Source organism: Nannobrachium achirus (assembly GCF_963921795.1).
Source record: "Nannobrachium achirus genome assembly, chromosome: 19".
Taxonomy (NCBI): Eukaryota; Metazoa; Chordata; class Actinopteri; order Myctophiformes; family Myctophidae; genus Nannobrachium; species Nannobrachium achirus.
The window spans coordinates 59620204-59632057 of record NC_137826.1 but is presented as its reverse complement, the minus strand read 5'-3'; positions in this window follow the sequence as shown (position 1 = coordinate 59632057).

Sequence of the window (11854 nt, the reverse complement as noted above, 5' to 3'; positions counted from 1 at the left end):
AAAAAAATGCTCACTGACATTTGTGTGCCTGTGCGTGGTTACCGGGCAGTCCTCAACCTTTTCAGGATGCATGTGAAAAGTTCAGGGAAATGAATGGAATCCTATGGACAGTGGCATCAGTTCAGAAAAGGTAAGGTATGTGGCAACATGACTGGCACGGCAAACGCGCGCGTGCAAGACACCAGTCATGTTGCCATACCTTAGCAACAGGCACGATACATTAATTTTAAGAAGTACATTCTATTTTTTCCCCCAAAACTTTCTATGGTTTCTTGGGCTGGATATGGCAGCCTGGAACGGTTGTTCAAGTGCAGCTAAACTTGGCATGTTAGTAAACGCGCCACAATTATCAATAATGCATTGCACCTGTGCAGCTGACCTGCAGAACCTGGGAATATACCATTCTGTCAACATGGGGAGAATATAATTATAATATCTTGTTAAATTTTGCATTTGTAGTTATTTCACTGTAATTTAACAACATAACCAGCACAGATAGACAAAGAGACATTCATGGATTTATATTTTAAAGTAACTTGTATGGCAGCTGCATACCCCTGCCATACCCAATTGACACCCCTGCCTATGGAGAACATGTTGCTTCTGGTACCAGAACAGCGCCAACTAGCGGCCAAACATAGGAACTTTTAGTTCTGTGTTTGCTTCCTTTTAAATCTGGACACCTGGACATAGACAGTAGATGTAGTGACTCTGCATGTCTATGTGGCCCGTCATGCCAATACAAATATATTTTTTCTATGTTGGACAAATCATATATGGCCAATACCCCTAAGAAACTATACTGCTCAAAGAAATGAAGGGAACAAAATGTTCCCTTAATTTATTTGAATTTATTTGAGTATAGTATACTGTAGTACTGCTCAAAGAAAGTTCAAAGAATTAATGGAACATTTTGTTCCCTTCATTTCTTTGAGCAGTATATTTTAGTCTTTTTTTATACGCGATTTTCTTTTTTCTTTTTTTGTGGCAACTTCATCATTTCATGATCATTAATCATTCCATGACAATCTTTTTGTTCAATGAGGTTTGTCCTTATACATAGAAAAGTGGCTGTGTTCTGTGTTTCCTTACTTTTCTAGTGTGGTACAAAACTAGTGTCTCAACGTCCGAAATAGGACCATAATTTTTAGCTTGCAGCCTTTGGACTTTTGGTATTTTGCTGAGTGGCCCCTAAGCCATCTTAAAGGACAACTCCACCCTAAATCACTTCTAAGCTAATGTTCCTACTTATATTGATCCATAAAGACTGTCCATGTGGTCTATTAGGCACAAATTCCCCTGTTGTCCAGTTTCCCCAGCAGAACCCAGCAGCTCTCATAGCTATTTCTTTTACACTATTTGTTGCGGTCAAAAGTGTTTTATTTTTATTTTTTTCATGAATGTGTTACTAGTTGTCATTACAAACACATCCATGCCATCGTTGTCCCACACAAGCCATCACACTCTGCTAAACAGATGTTATGCTTTTATGTGTTTTGCCAAGTCCTGGAAAAGATGCCCTGTGATTGACCAGTACAGTCCCTTTGATTGGCACTTGTGCCGAATGCTCACCCCAAAACATTATTTATGATATTGTGGTGGCTTGTGTCGGACAACCAAGGCATGGATGTCTGGACTACACTCTACACTGGACAACAGGGGCATTTCTGCCTAATAGACCCCATGGACAGTCTTTTGGGATCAATATAAGTAGGAAAATGAGTTGTCCTTTAAGTTGAGTAGCCCTGCTATAGACAGTATAGATGCAGTGACTCTGTCCATGGTCCTGAAGGGAACAGCTCCCTGTATACGGACTAACCCCATCGATGGGAATCGTTACCAATAAAACGCCATGTTCTTCAGACATCGGCATGCGTGGAAAGAGTGATGTGGGCTTGCACGTCCAAACCGTTGGCTGCTTTTGTACAGAATTGATTCCTGTCTGGTTTTAAACGAGAGAACACTTTGAAGCAGCAGTTTGAAGGCTGAGATAACGAGCAGCAGGGAGAGGAGGTGGCGACGCCGCTGCCTCGCATCGATCTGTGGACGGTGTGGACGCGACGCCCAGCTGAACCACAACGTTCTGGTCCTTCATGCCTGAGGAGCAAGTTCAGACATAAATAGGAGCTAAAAAAAAGAAGGAAAAAAAAGAAAAGAAGTTACAGCTTAGCTGGGTTGCCATTGTTTTGGTAATTCTATGGCAGGGGTTCCCAAACTTTTTTGTCTCAGGTCACCCCATAAATATTATTTTAATCCGAGGCACCCCTACTTTATATTTTTCACTCCCAGCACCTTATATTTATTGCGACCGTAGGTCGCATTTACTATCAAAACCACCACAAAGTGTAACTCCGTCCGTCCCTCCGTCTGTCTGTCACACCTCACACGTCACACTCTTGCCCTGCTCATATCTCCGCAACCGTTGCCCCGATCCATGCCAAATGTTGCACACACGTTCCTTGCCTGCCAAACTACAACCTCCAAGGACCCCCGGAGCTCCAGGGACCCCCAGGTCCCTGGGGGACCCCCAGATGTAAAAAATGACCAAATGTGCAAAAATGACCAAATGACCACCCCGACAGGGCTGCTCACTTGCACACACACTCCTTACCTGCCAAACTACAACCTCCAAGGACCCCCGCAGCTCCAGGGGGACCCCCAGGTCCCTGGGGGACCCCCAGGTGTAATTTTGCCCTGCTCCTATCTGCACAACCGTTGCCCCCATCCATGCCACATTTTGCACACACACTCCTTACCTGCCAAACTACAACCTCCAAGGACCCCCGGAGCTCCAGGGACCCCCAGGTCCCTGGGGGACCCCCAGGTGTAAAAAATGACCACATGTGCAAAAATGACCAAATGACCACCCCAACGGGGCTGCTCACGGGGAATTCCTGGGGACCACCCACTCCTGCTGCTCCAGAACGGATGCAAAAGTGGTGGCGCCCCCAGTGGAGGACCCCCTCCACTGCAGCTCACATAAAATACCGTAACTCCTACAGATTTTGCCCTAAAATCACGAAACTCACTACACAGCATGTCTACACTCATGTCATCAACATGGACCAGGAAGATTTAGGAAAAACAATTTTTTGCCCTATTTGTGGAGATAAGCGACCTACGGTCGCTTATCTCCCGATTAGGGAGTCTTACTGGTAGCATATCGTTTTTGTTGGTTGGTAACCTTTGTATGTCCAAAACCATTCGTTTTGTATTTATCATCTATACAATGTACTAAGCGATGCAAGGCGTTATGTGCTTGTAGATCTGCTGTTTTCACTAGTTTTGTGCGACAATCTTATATGTTTAGGCAGGGCTTTGCTTTACCAAAAAACGTACACATTTGAAACTTGGAGATACGAGGATTCTGCCCGACAGTGATGATATTTTAGTGATTATGTTGCGAGGAAAACGTTGAGATAATAGGCATTTTGGTTAGAACTGACTGAAAATAACTTTGTACTTCAAGTTTAAAATGATACTAAATATTTTTTTAAGTGTCCAAATATATTCCAAATATTATCAAATTATCTCACGGCACCCCTGGACTGCCGTCACGGCACCCCAGGGTGCCCCGTCACCCACTTTGAAAACCCCTCTTCTATGGCATGTAGAGCGCCGCCATTCACTTACGCTTTATTTTGAAGAGCCCCGGAAGCCACGTGCGTGTGCACGTTGTGTAATCTGACGACTTTAAAATGGACGTCAGTTTGTTTGCATTCGATCGCTAAACTAGAATCGTAACCACGGCCGACCGCCACGGCCCAGTGTCGCCGTGAAAAAGAGCGTCTCTCGGCTTGGAAGCAGATTCAGAGATAAAGCCGTTTCTTTGCATCAGCAATGAACCGGAGCCTATGGGGAATAGACGCCCCACCATGGTTTAGTGATGAGTCATCACTTTTCATCTTTTTTTTTGTGTTTTTGGGGGCCATTTCTAGCCCAAGGAAAGTTTTTTTGTACAAAAAAAATGCTTGCAATGGATTCAGAATCATGACAAACCCCTCACATCCTACTTAAAGGAGTAGTTCACCCCCAAAATGACTTTTTCTATTGATTAGTCACGCCATGGAGAGTAGAGTTCAATAATATTTTTTGGTTTTTGTCACATTCCTAAGACAACATTTTTATTTGAGTAAATCTACCCCCATTGATTCCGGATGGGGACCCGTTTCGAAACGGGTCCCCACCCGGAACGAATGGGGGTAAATTTATTGTTATCACATTTTTGTCTTAGGAATGCGACAAAAAACTAAAAATATTATGGAACTCTAGTCTCCATGGCATGACTAATCAATAGGGAAAAAAAAGACATTTTGGGGGTGAACTACTCCTTTAAAGCAGATTTTCTTTCTGTGTATTTTCCTCCTGTATAGAAAGTCGATGGGAGCCCAACTTGATATGGATAATTCTATTGGTAATTTAAAAAAATAAAGTTTGGTACCCAAGGCTAAAATCCATCGTTAGGTCCTAAAGAAGCCTCAAAAAAAGTTTGGCACTTTTATCAGCTTCGTTTAGATAATGTCAATTACCAGGATTAAGCAACCACACTACTGCTCTTATGCCTTAACTTAAGACCCACTCAAAACAGACAAACAGCATTTGCCCCGCCTCCAGGTCTTAAGTTAAGGCAGGGGTCTTCAACGTTTTCAGGCCAAGGACCCCTTAGTTGAGAGAGAGATGAAGCAGGGACCCCCACAACCTGTTCATAGATTCCATATGGTTTCATTGTTTGACAGCAAAATCATCAGTGTATTTTGAATTCATTAGATTCACATAGCGATTTGTATTTTCAGATATTTAACCACTTGAACAGTCAATACTTAATAAACTTGACCTTTCACTCTGTACTTAGTCTGCTAAGGTCAGGATTCAGTTTATCCCCTGAGCGAGCAGGCCGGCTCTATTAGGTCAATGGTTAAAAACTGTCTGCACTTGGCGCAAGAAACCCGGTTCAAATCCGGGGTAGAAGAGAATACGTTAAATACAGTAGTGCTGCTTTTTGTGTATTTTGATGCCGAAACGTTTTAACTCAAAAGAGTTAAAGTCAAAGAATACAGGCTTTTTACTTGTTTTTAGAAGTAGTATTTTTATATTGCAGTATTGCTACTTTTCCCGAGGTAAAGGTGAATAAATGAGGGTAAAGTAGAAGAGCAGTTGAACTTTCAGCCCCGCAGTGGAAAAAATGTAGAACGCCCTACCGAAGGCCTTAAAGGACAACTCCGCCCTAAATCACTTCTAGGCTCATTTTCCTACTTATATTGATCCAAAAAGACTGTCCATGGGGTCTATTAGGCACAAATGCCCCTGTTGTCCAGTTTCCCACGCAGAACCCAGCAGCTCTCATAGCATAGAGTGGAGCCTATAAGCCTATCACTTTTACACTATTTGTTGTGTTCAAAAGTGATTTTATTTTTCATGAATGTGTTAGTAGTTGTCATTACAAACACATCCATGCCATAGTTGTCCCACAAAAGCCATCACACTCTGCTAAACAGATGATATGCATTTATGTGTTTTACAGAGTCCCGGAAAAGATGCCCTGTGATTGGCCAGTACAGTCACTTTGATCGGCGGTTGTGGCGAATGCTCACTGTGCTAGTGTGCTTCTGTTATGTTTCCAATGGGACTACAGTTCCGTGCAGCAGTGGCTACTTGCGATACTCGCCGTTCGGGAGCTACCGTTCCAGACTCTAGGCCTATATAGCATTCGGAGATTGTGGAATAGTTGTCTGGATACGCGAGACTATGTCAGAGCTAACAGCGGCGGCCTAACAGCAGCGTGCATGTCAAAGTTCACAGTGGTCTAGCGGCGTGTTAGCATACATGTCAGCGCTAGCGACAGGCTAGCGGCAGCATGCGTGTCAGCGCTAGCGACAGGCTAGCGGCAGCATGCGTGTCAGAGCGCCAGAGGCCCATTAGCACGATGAGCAGAGATACGAGCAACATGGGAACGCTGGGATGACAGCACAGAGACATGCACGCATGACGCACGCACACATGCACACATGCACGTGCACGCACGCACGCACACGCACGCACACAGGCTCATTATACATGTTATGAATAAAGGCATCTCTTCAAAAGAGCGGAAAAGTGCTTTGAGGAAGTGTGTGTGTGTGTGTGTGTGTGTGTGTGTGTGTGTGTGTGTGTGTGTGTGCGTGTGCGTGTGTGTGTGTATGTGTGTTTGAGTGTGTGTGCCTGCGTGTGCGTGTGCGTGTGTGCGTTCGTTCTTGCATGCATCCGTGCGTGTGAGACAGATAGAGAAAGCATTTGTATGATGAGAGAAAAGAATGGAGGGGAGTCAAACTAACAAGACTCTCTCTCTCTCTCTCTCTCTCTCTCTCTCTCTCTCTCTCTCTCTCTCTCTCTCTCTCTCTCTCTCTCTCTCTCTGCCTTTAATAGAAAGACAGTTATGAATTTGTACGTATATTGGCTTGGTTGAGGTGATTTGTATTTTGCGGTGACTTTGAGTTGAATTGGAAATATATGGTTTTTAATAAAGAGCTTTTAAAATCAAATATCTCTCCCCCCCTCTCTCTCTCTCTCTCTCCCTCTCTCTCTCTCTCTCTCTCTCTCTCTCTCTCTCTCTCTCCTGGGTGCTGCTCTCTCCATTGTTCAATCCACACGATCTGCATGATCCTGCAGAATCACATGACAGCTTATTAACTGAAAAGGATTTCCCGTCCGTCTCCGCACATTGACATAGCCTACTCCCATTTCCCATTTCCTGTCAGCCTACAGTCCAGGGCAGGGGTTTTTCAAAGTGGGTGCCGGGGCACCCTGGGGTGCCGTGAAGGCAGTCCAGGGGTGCCGCGAGATCATTTGATAATATTTGGGATTTATTTGGACACTTGAAAAAATATTTAGTATAATTTTAAACTTGAAGTACAAAGTTATTTTCAGTCAGTTCTAACCAAAATGGCTGTTATCTCGATGTTTTCCTCGCAACATAATCACTAAAATATCGTCACTGTCGGGCAGAAACCTTGTATCTCCAAGTTTCAAATGTGTACGTCTTTTGGTAAAGCAAAGCCCTGCTTCATCATACAAGACCGTCGCACAAAACTAGTGAAAACAGCAGATCTACAAGCACACAACGCCTCGCCTCGGATTAAAACAAATATTTATGGGCCCTGAGACCAAACACATTTGGGAACCCCTGCTCTAGAGATGTGACGATATGGAAATGTCACGTAGCGATTACTGTGACCAGAATTCTTTTGATTTAAGATATTATTTTTAGTGCTGTCCGAGTTAACTAAATTTAAAGTTAAAATCACAATTAACTCACCGTTATGTTAATCGCGATTAATTATTTTAATCGCAATTAGTCGCATAATTACAAACATTGGCTACAATATTGGCTATATTGGCTACAAGTTCCATCCCTGTTGATGAAACAAAAAATACCGAGTATACAGTAAATAAAGCATAAAGGTGGACACAACAGTCAATTTAGCAGATCCTTCTACCCATCAGCTGCAGTCTGTTTAATGCAAAACCATTATGATTTATTACGTTTTTAATTGATTTCGAATAAATCCAGCAAATATTTCCACTCCCAAGTTAATAGGGCCACGAAAGACTTGAAAGATATCCCTCTAAGTTACATTGTGACCTGATAAAAGCTGATGACTTATTTGCGATTAATCGCGCGATTAACTACATAAATCATGCGATTAATCGCGATTAAAATATTTAATCGTTGGACACCACTAATTATTTTGCGATAATCAAATAGTCCTATTTACATGCAGAGTTAAGCTCTGGCGTTTATGTGAAATGTAGCCTAGATATTTTGAGATGCTTTTGTGGCTTTATCACATTTTAGTGAATTGGGTCGCCGTTTTATTCCATGAGTAATTGTGTATAACATGCCTGCGTTAGCCTGCAGCTAGCGCTAGCTAGCGTTAGCCTGCAGCTAGCGCTAGCTAACGTTAGCGTTAGCCGTTAGCCACACATCCAGAATAGTCTAATAAGTAAATTTTCCAACGGCGAGTGAACGATTGCATTCCGTGTCCTTCATGGATTGTTTTCCCCCTGGCTGTCAATGTTTTATTGTCCAAAAAGAAAACGTTCTGAACGTTAATGCTAAGTCAATGCTAAGCAGGGACAACAAACATTTGAGTACTTTTGCCAACACTGCTAATTTCCCCCATAGCCTGGAGGAGCGGTAAACTCTCGCCCCATTGTCTGGAAGGGCACTCCTGGGGTACTGTCCTGCGATTGGCCCTTAGCTCAGTACCATGTACATGGATAGCCTATCCAGAAGAGGTAATCAATGGTCGTCTAAGAAAATGACCTGATTACCGAAGCTGGTGGCCCAGCTTAATAATAAACAAGATAATAGACACCATATAATAATATACACCATTATAATGTCCTCGTTTTGATCATAAGACCCAATCACTGAATATCGGTAGGCCTACGTCTCCAGCTTCAGGATATGAATGATATTGATTTACTACCAGACTGTGGCATTTTATGAGTTCAGTAGTTTACAATCTAGGCATTTAGCAGACGTTCTTAATTCAAAGCGACTGTGCTTCTCAAAACTTTGATTTTGACCATCATAACTAAACATCATAACATAACTACGGCCATACTTATATGGTCAGCACACAATCTAGTGAGGAGACTGAATGGAAAATGTACCAATTATATTTTTATTTGAATTAAATACAATCACTGAATATACTTGTGTTGCCCTAGAAGTGCTACCGGATGCAGCTCTGCAAATAGAAGGTGAATTGATCCCAGTGCATGGGTTAGGGTTAGGGACGGAGGATGATTTCAGGATAAATACAGACAGAGTTTGTTTGTTGTGTGATTTGGAGGAAATTGAAAATGAGGTTAATTTCTTGTTTTATTGTCCATTGTATGATGAATTAGGACATAGATTATTTGGTAAAATGTCATCCATTTGTGTTAACTTTTTTTGGTTGGATGATTATGAAAGACTTGAATTATGTTTCAGTAAAGGTATTTTCTTTTTGGCAGATTATGTGTGTAAAGCTTGGGAAAAAAGACAAAGTGTTTGTATGCTTGAAGGACATTTTGAAGAACAGTCTTTTTTGTTTTATTTGTATACCTGTATGGTACCAATGAAATGATTTATAGGTATGTGTCCTGTAAGTCCATGTGGGCTCGGCACCTTTTTGGTGCACGACACGAAAATAAATAAATCTATCAAATCTATCTAATACAATTTCCGCGATACGACTGTCATGTTTTTTTATCACGATAAACGATCATAGTGATTATCGCCCCATCCCTACTACTGTCCCATCAATGAAGGCAAAAAAGCCCCAAAATAAATAAACACAAATATTATAATAACATAAATAATATAAAAGTTGACCTACCGTTGTTTCCTGTTGAAATTGGCACATTTCCTGGGTCAAGCTGCCCAGATCACACATCATGTCACACGGGTCTTCTTATGTTTTCACTCTCAAAAAGCGCCTGCATTGTAGTGCATTTGAAACTACATTGCAGTGCACATCATGGGGTGATCACTGCTTGCTTCCTGTGAATTGTTTTATTTTTACTTATGTTTATTTTCTGTTTATTTCGTTGCTGAGTGAGGTCAGCAGACAAAGTGACGTGAGTGAGATGAAAAAACCTGGGTGAAATGTGCCAATCTCAACAGGAAACATCGGTAGCGTAGATACAAGGTCCTCCCACAGTCAGTGAGGTGTTGGTTCCATGAATCCATACATCTTCCATTCAGAGGCAGAACAAAAGCTATGGATCCAAGAATCCTTCATTTCTGATCCATGCAGTGTCATCTGCATACAGTGTGTCTGATTGATTCTGATTGCTGGCACACAAATGCATGCACGCACACACACACACGCACACACACACACACACACACACACACACACACACACACACACACACACACACACACACATACACGCACACGCACGTATGCACACATGCACACACACACACACACACACACACACACACACACACACACACACATGCACACACGTATGCACACATGCACACGCACGTACACGCACGCACGCACACACACACACACACACACACACACACACACACACACACACACACACACACACACACACACACACACACACACACACACAAGCAGTCACTGTACTCATGTTTATTGTCCCCGAAGGGACGTTTTTCTTTCTTTTCTTCTGTTCGCTAACAACAACAACAACAACAACAACAACAACAACAACAACAACAACAACACCACATAAACGGTGCATTCATACTGTATAGCGCATTCTATTCAAAGTGCTTTACATAGAATGTGCTTTACATCCACCCACAAACACATCCGCACACCGATGGCAGAGGAATCCTAGCCTGGTCAGCCTCATACTGAGCACAGGGGCGCCACAAGGGGGGGAGTGGGACTGAGTTACCAGGGCCCAAAGTGGAGGGGCCCTATAGTAACTTAAGCTATTGAAAAATAGCATTTATACAAGCTCACAGCGCGGCACCGAGTGCCGCGCTGCGAGCTTGTACATCTGCTATTTTTGAAAACTTAAAAATTACAAAATTTAAAATTTTGCTTCTGGGGGGGGGTCCCTGGAACTAAATATTTTGAGATGGGGATCCGTGGCCAAATACATATCATCTTGGGGGGTCCTTGACATGAAAAGGTTTGAGCATCACTGACATGGAAACATAGGTTTCTTGCACACATTTTCACGATTTTTCAAAAATAGCAGATATACAAGCTCGCCGCGCTGTGAGCTTGTATATCTGCTATTTCTCAATGGTTAACATTCATGGGGGGCCCGCAGTGAATCCTTGTACCCAGGGCCCAGAATTTGGTGTGACTGTGCGTTCACTCACTCCTTCCTTCCCACAACATGAGTCTGGACCAGGGGCATAGTTCTGCCGATTAAAATGACTCCAGTACGGAACTAAAACGTCCTATGATTGGCCGCTAGTTGCGCTGTTTTCCCCCACGGCCGATCGCAAAAAGAATTGTCCTCCATTGGATCCCATTCATTTTCCCCTTTCGTTTTCTAACCTTAATTAACATTTTCATGAATACTGTATGGTTCCTATCGCTAGTTAAAAAATGCCTTTCAATCACCATCATATTCGTTTTGTCGAAATGTGGTCCAATTTATTTTAAAATAAATGATAAAGTTGCGGGGGGGCGTGGACAACTAAACTAATACCAGCCGGCTGTGTTCTTCTTCGTGTGCTGTATTTCGGGAGCACCCGATCTACTATGAATCCCTGCATCCATGGGGAGAAACTGCTAAAAAAAACGGGTCCATGCTCAAGCTCCCTCAGCCTTATGTTCCCTCAGCCTTATGTTCCCTCAACCCTATGTTCCCTCAGCCTTATGTTCCCTCAGCCCTATGTTCCCTCAGCCCTATGTTCCCTCATCCCAAAATAGGACCCTATGTTCCCTCAGCCCTATGTTCCCTCAGACCAAACATTTCAGTCCCCCATGGCATTGTTTCCGACGTCTCATTGTTCTGACGCCCCATTCGTCCAATGCTGGTGAATGCTAACCTGGTGAATGCTAACCTGCCGACGCTGTTGAATGCTAACCTGGTGAATACTAACCTGGTGAATGCTTACCTGCCAACGCTGGTGTATGCTAACCCGTGAATGCGGACCTGCCGACACTGGTGAATGCTAACCTTTTGAATGCTGGCGAATGCTAACCTTGTGAATGCTGACCTGCCGATGCTGGTGAATGCTAACCTGGTGAATGTTAACCTGAAGAATGCTAACTCTTTATATGCCCATATATGGAGATCCCTGATGTCATCATTATTAGGCCATATCTGAATGCATGGGTAACAGGGATCTCCATATATGGGTAACTGGTCCGATA